This window comes from Balaenoptera ricei, chromosome 10, assembly GCF_028023285.1.
Source record: "Balaenoptera ricei isolate mBalRic1 chromosome 10, mBalRic1.hap2, whole genome shotgun sequence".
Taxonomy (NCBI): Eukaryota; Metazoa; Chordata; class Mammalia; order Artiodactyla; family Balaenopteridae; genus Balaenoptera; species Balaenoptera ricei.
Genome location: NC_082648.1, coordinates 37,918,540 through 37,926,238, shown reverse-complemented (window position 1 = coordinate 37,926,238; position 7,699 = coordinate 37,918,540).

The window sequence follows — 7,699 nt, the reverse complement described above, 5'->3', positions numbered from 1 at the left end:
TGCCTGCCACAAAAGTAATGGCAATGGGTTTCATTTTGGGGGGAATCATGCTTATGACCAGCATGCTTATCTATGGGGCCCAATGGGGAAGTGACTAGAACTCTCGTTCTACACGCTAAAGCAGTGGCTCTTGATTTGTTTGGGAATAAGATATGATGAGAGCAGTGGACTCTCTAGATCAGTGGTTCTCCAGGGACATTGTAATGTCTGAAGTCTTTTTGATAGTCATGATTGGGGCTGTGTTGGTGGCATCCTGTGGGTAGAGGCCAGGGATAATGCTAAACATCCTATAGTTCATAGGACATCTCCCACAGCAAAGAGTTATCTGGCCCACAATCTCAATAATGCCAAGATTGAGAAACTCTGCTCTAGATAAAGACATGTCTGCATAGACCCACGAAACTTTGAACACAATTTAAATAAAGACATGTCTACATATATACACGGAATTTTGAACAAAATTTCAGGGGTTTCAAGGACTTCCTGAAGCCTATCAATAGACCAACTCCAAGTCAACTGATCTCAGGTCAAAACCCTCTGCTGGAAGGTTCTATGTAGTCCCATATCAGGAAGAAAGATAGACTTCTCTGAGCATTATTTCAAACAACTGAATTAAATTTTAGAATAGTATCAAAAATATGTTTAATGGTTTACAGTCTTCGAAATAAAGCACACATTTTAACAAAAACTTTCCATTTTATTTTCAAATCAATGTATATTTTAAGCCAAACACGATACAGATGTTTTTGATTCATATATTAATACATCAAGATGTTTGAATGGGTCATTTAATGTTAGCAAAGTCTCCAAAGGGTCATTTAATTTTAAAGGCAGGAGGTCATATTTTTCCATTAGAAAATTCACTAACATGGGTTCAAATCATGTTCAAGCACACAGTCCCATTAGAATTTGGAAAAAACAAGTCATCTCTTCTTTATTTTATCATGCTTATGCAATATGCAAATGCTTGGGGAATGACTTAAGAAATGGCTAAATGGATCTTTGTTCTATCATATCACCAGTGAAGTTTAGGCTTTAAGTCTTTTTGTAACTGTTGCCTCGTTAAAACAGTTAAAAATCCCAGGAAATGACGTAAAGTTCTTTGGTGAACAGTGTGCTAATAACTTTCATAAAAATCTCACTATTTGGAATTTATAAAACTTTCTGCTGCCGTCTAGGGATTCATTAAAAAGCTGATTATATCAGTCCTGCATATATGTTGAAAGGCACATTTTACTGATCATTCAATAGTAGGCTCTGACTTCAGAAATGTTTTATTAAATATATGCTATTTACTATTCATTATCTGGGATTGAAAAGCAAACAGGTTTAAGAAAAAGCACTCCAAATCGCTGAGCAATCTTTACATTTTTAATGTCATTGAACAACATAAATGTCAGTCCTTATGCTTTTAACTTTAGTTTGTATGTCTGTTTGATTGAACACAAAGGCATAGTATTTGTAGCATTATTTTCCCTCTGAATATGAAGCTTAAAATGCTAAGAATGATGATTATGATTGCAGTTAAAAATGTTCATTGATTATATTAATGTTTGAGAAGGGAGAAATGAAGAACTGAGGCAATTGTTTGGTTTTTATCCATTCAGTCATTCATTTGACAAATATTTATTTGTTCCAGGCTCAGAACTAGGAATTTGGGGTAATATAAAAATGAATTGAGCAGGGATCATCTCCTCAATGAGTTCACTATTCGAGGTGGGAGACAAGGTAGGACATTCATTCATTCATTCATTCAACAAATGTGTACTGAACACTTACTATGTTACAGGTGTAGTTCTAAGCCAGGGTTTCTGTCTTTTTCAAGCTTACACTGTGTGAGGAAAGTATTGGGAAGATCTGATAAGAAAATAATAGGAAGAAGGCTGTTCCTGTGGAGGAATATGAGCAATAATATTAATGACAGTATCTCCTCTACTTGTTGAGTCTATTGTAAGCCAGATACTGTGATAGGCTCATGCAATCCTCCAACATCCATTGAAGTAGGCATTATATAAAATGAGTAAACTGAGGCTTAAAGAGACTAGTTATTTCATTCAAGGTCAGAAGCTATGTGTACTATTGATTGAATTTGCATAGATTATCTTCAGACTGAGATGCCTGTGCCTTATTATGTAAGTATTGAGGAGCTACCAAAGGCTCTTTAGCAGTGCTTTAGGAAGTTTGATTTGGCAGTATATATAGTACGAATATCAAAGAAGGATGCAAGAATATTGTAAAATCACTGCCTCTGAAAGTTTTTCTTGATGACTCTCTGCAAGAGAGATGTCTGACAACCTATGGCACAAATACAGTTTGCCTTCTACGTGTGGCACTTGATTATATTTGATTTTGTATTTTACAGTGCCTTGTAGATATGTCTTTGAGGATATTATCATCTTCTTGAAAACTGTAGAAAAGATCTGTTCATCATATCTGTTTACAAATCCCCTCCATTGCTGAGGAGAACCCATGCCGTATGATTTGAGCATGGGTGACTCCATGTTTCAGATGCAAAAGAGGACCCATGCCCCTGGCCTAATTTGAGCACCCCAGTCCCCTGGCCATAGTGCTTAGTTCAGGAAGAGTTGTCCCTGGTAATTGTCTGCTAGAACTACTGGGAAAGTTGCTTTCCTTCTGTGGTGGTTGCTAAGATAGCAGGGTGTGGGTCTTTGGGGCTGCAGGTATTCATCGTGCCTAGAAGATCTGTACAAGATAGGACGAATGAGCATATATGAGCACCTGGATTCCACTATGCTTGAAGCTAGAAACCTGTGAGCTTTTTGTTTATGTAAGCTAATGAAAAGCCTGTTTTGTTCAACTTGGTCTGAGATTGGGTTTTATCACTAGCAATTGAAAGAGCCCTGACTAGTAGAATGACATGACATTGATTTCTTTTGTATCATTCATTGTGCCTTGACTATAAAATACTAACTTGGTGAGCCCCAAACTTACTGAATTCAAACAATTAGGAATACATAGACAAAAATGCAAAATACTTACTGTCTTAGTTAACTATCAATACTTACTTCTATCTCAAGGGAAGATATTGCATCTCAAAATTCCCAAGTAATACATGCGACATTGTAGTAGAATTTTGCTTTTAAATAGAATTCTGACCTTTGGCTTTTTGAGGCTACTTGTAATACAGTTTTCCAAGGGAAATCCAGCAATTCAGATATACATATTAGAAGCTTGATAGAAACAACAGAAATTAGGTTTATGAGAAGCAGCTTAGGGTATTCAGGTTTTGGATCACAGAACAACATTTTCATTTGAGGCAAAGAAACTAATAATATCTCATGAACCAGAAACCTTGCGGAAATTTCAAAAATCATGAAGACTGGTGAAGGATCAAGCTGGGATACTGAATTAATAAGCTGATGATACTCTGGGATGAAGCAATGGATGGAGACAGCAATGGAAGTTGAGTCATATTTGCATAAAACCGTTGCCTTGTGACATGCACAGCAGGATGAGCATCGGGTAAAATCTATTAGAGGATTGTTGCTATAAGTGTGAGAAATTGAACAAATATCCCAGGGTCTTAGTAGGACTGAATGATCTCCACAAATGAGTTCAAGAAAGTTTCCATGAAGTCAGAGACCATGGCTCATGGCTTTGTAACTGAGAGCGGGAGGTCACCAATAGAAGCTTTCCTCATTTTCCTGGAAAAAGAGCAGAAATTTCCTCCACTTATTACCAGTATATAAGCAGTCAGCAGTATTTGCTTAGTACTAATTATATGCTAATTATATCCAGTTTTTTTCTCTCATTTATTCCATCCCCAAACCATGCTGCATGCCAATGACATATTATTCCTAAGATAATCATGATAGCTATTGGTATCCCATGCTTTAGATACCTTAAATTTATTTCTCACTCCCAGTTTAAATCCAATAGAAATATTAGGAACTTTTCTCTGAGAACTGCCTCTTCTCCGTATTTATTTCTCACTTCAATTGATAATATATCCATCTTTGCCACTCAGTCACCTAATGTAAGCAGGCCTTAAAATTGCTCTTCAGATGTCTCAGAGTTTGGGCTACATTTAGGGAGTTTTTGGCAGTGGGGTTATACGATAGACTTAACATTTTATATGTACTTCCAGCCAGATAATCCTGGACCTGACTTCATTCATTGCCTGTAGTGTGCTTTTTTTAATGCTATTTTTAATAGCTTTATTAAGGTATAATTTATATATAATAAACTACACATATTTAAAGTGTATAAAATGATATAAATGATTTATATCATTTATGATATAAATGATAAATTCTGACATATTTTCGCACCTGTGAAACATAACCACAATCAAGATAATTAAAATATGAATCACCTCTCAAAGTTCCCTCATGCCCATTTGTAATCTCTTTTTCTAGTTTCTCTCCACTCTTTCTCAACCCCATGACTAAATAACCACTGTTCTGCTTTCCTTTAATTTACATTTTCATTTCCCAGAATTTTATATAACCTGAAACCATACAGTATGTACTCTTCTGTATGGCTTCCTTTTTTTAAAAAATTTTTTATTTTTTCACACACACACACTGCATTTTATTTTTACAAGAGATAAATAAACTGACACCAAGCATTGTAATGTATGGCTTCTTTTACTCACCATAATTATTTTGAGATTCATCCACGTAGCAAATCAATAGTTCGTTCTTTTATATTGCTGCATAATATTCCACTGTATGGACTTACTACAGTTTATTATTTTTCATTCATCTGTTGATAGCCTACTTGTATTATTTCACTTTTTAGCTATGACAAATAAAGCTACTAAAACATTTGTGTACAAATGTTCATATGAATATATACTTTAATTTTTTTTGAGTAAATACTTAGAAGCAGGATGGTGAATCATAGCACTTCTCTTCAACATTATACTGGAGATTCTAGCTTCTTCAATGTGGCAAGAAGAAGAAATAAAAGCCACCCAGATTGGAAAGAAAGAAGTAAAACTGTCTTTATTTACAAAAGACATGATCTTTTAAGTAGAAAATTCAATTGAATGTACAAAAATCTATTAGATCTAATATATTAGTTTAACAAGATTTCAGGATACAAGATCAATATGCAAAAAAAATTGTATTTCTATATACTGGTATGAGATAATCAGAAATTGAAGTTTAAAAAATACCATTTACAATAGTATTTAAAATTATTAAAAACTTAGACTAAAATGAGTCTATTACCCCACACCACCAAGCAATTCTCATATACCATTCATTTATGTCCTACAGTTCAACTTAATTCTGCCCCTATCTACCTGGAGGACGCATCATATCTCAGGAGTTAAGGGCACTGTCCTACAAGACTGCCCACCCCACCCAACTGTGGATGCCAGTTGCAAGCCCAGGTTGTCACCTGTGCTTCTTACTGACTGGCTATAAACAGGAGGTTCCTTCTACCCCTTCCTTGAGTTTGATTAATTTGCTAGAGCAGCTCACAAAACTCAGAGAAACATTTTACTTACTAGATCACCAGTTTATTATAAAAGGATGTAACTAACTCAGGAACGGCCAGACAGAAAAGATGCTTAGGGCAAAGTGTGGGGAAAGGGTGGGGAGCTTCCATGCTCTCTCTGAGTGCACCACTCTCCCAAGATCTCCACGTGATCACCAACCCAGAAGCTGTCCAAACCCCATCTTTTGGGGTCGTTATGGAGGCTTCATTACATAGGCATAATTGATTAAATTATTGGCCATTGGTCACCAATTCAACCTCCAGCCCCTCTCCCATTCCTAGAGGTCAGGGGGATGAGACTGAAAGTCTAATTCTCCAGTCACATGGTTGATTCCCTTGGTAACCAGCCCCCATCCTTAAGTGTTTTCAAGAAGTCACCTCATTAACATAAACTCAGGTGTGGTTGAAAGGGGTTTGTTATGAATATCAAGATAACTTTATCACTCTTACCACTTAGGAAATTCCAAGGGTTTTAGCACCAAGGGTGCTAGGAGCCAGGACAAAGACCAAATATACAGTTCTTACTATAAATCCCATCACAGGGACAATTCTGATAAAATATGTGAAAGATCTGTAAGCTGAAACCTGCAAAACATTGCTGAGAGACATTTTAAAAGACCTCAATAAATGGAAAAATATACATGTTCAGAGACAGCAGACGTAAATTTGACTCAAATTGATTTTTAGATTCAATGCAAGCTCAATCAAAATCCCAGAAGGCTTTTAGTCAGAAATTGACAAGACTTTTAGTTCTAAAATTCATATGGAAATGCAAAGGACCTAGTATAGCAAAAATAGTTCTGAAATAGAAGACCAAAGTTAGAAGATAAACAGTAGCTAATTTCAAGACTTACAAAACTGGAATAATGAAGAAAATGTGGAATTCTACAAAGATGCAAAGGCATTTAAGTGGAGAAAAGACAGTCTTTTCAATAAATTATGCTTGAACAATTGGATATCCAAATGCAAAAAAATACTAACTTTGATTCATCCCATGCATAATATATAAAAATAACTCAAATAGATCACAGACCTAAATATTAAACCTAAAAATATTAGGAGGTGATATCATCAAGATGGTGACATATGTTGCTCCTGACCTCAGTCTCACTCACAAGAAGACCAACTAGCAACTATCCAGAGACAAGACACAGTTATGAAAATCCCAGAACCTGAGGATGAGGCTGAAGCACGCTTCTGGACAGCAGAGACCAGGAAGGACCACATTATAAGGGTAAGAAGAGCACTACACTTTGACCACATTGCTTCTACCCTGGCTGGCAAAGTGCAACACATAGAGAGGCCCCCTGGGTTATTGTAACAATAAGTAATACAAATGCAACCACTGTAGGTGTTTTAATGGTTTAGCAGTACACTTGGCAAAGTAGGAGGGTAGGGAAGGTGGGATGAGTAATGTATATGAAAAAGTATATGAAGAGCCATCAAGAAGAAAAGGCTAAAAAAAGAAGTTTAAAGAACATTTTGGTAATTTTGCCATTATTATCATAGCTAAAGTTGCTATTTTATAAATGAATTTTCTGTACGAATGTGTGTATTCTGGTGTGATTTTTAGAAAGATATAAGTAGTCATTAAAAAGTAGAAAACAGACAACCTACAGAATGGGAGAAAATATTTGCAAATGATGTGACAGACAAGAGCTTAATCTCCAAAATATACAAACAGCTCATACAACTCAACAACAAAAAAACAAACAACCCAATTGAAAAATGGACAGAAGATCTTAATAGACATTTCTCCAAAGAAGACATACAGATGGCCAGTAAGCACATGAAAAGATGCTCAGCATCACTAATTATTAGAGAAATGCAAATCAAAATTACAATGAGGTACCACCTCACACCAGTCAAAATGGCCATCATTAAATAGTCTACAAATAACAAGTGCTGGAGAGGGTGTGGAGACAGGGGGCCCTCCTACACTACTGGGGGGAATGTAAGTTGGTGCAACCACTATGCAAAACAGTGTGGAGGTTCCTCAGAAAACTAAAAATAGAATTACCATATGATCCAGCAATCCCACTCCTGGGCATATACCCAGACAAAACTATAATTCAAAAAGATACATGCACCCCTATGTTCATAGCAACACTATTCATAGTAGCCAAGTCATGGACCTAAATGTCCATTGACAGATGAATGGATAAAGAAGATGTGGTATATATATACACACACAATGAAATACTACTCAACCATAAAAAGCGATGAAATA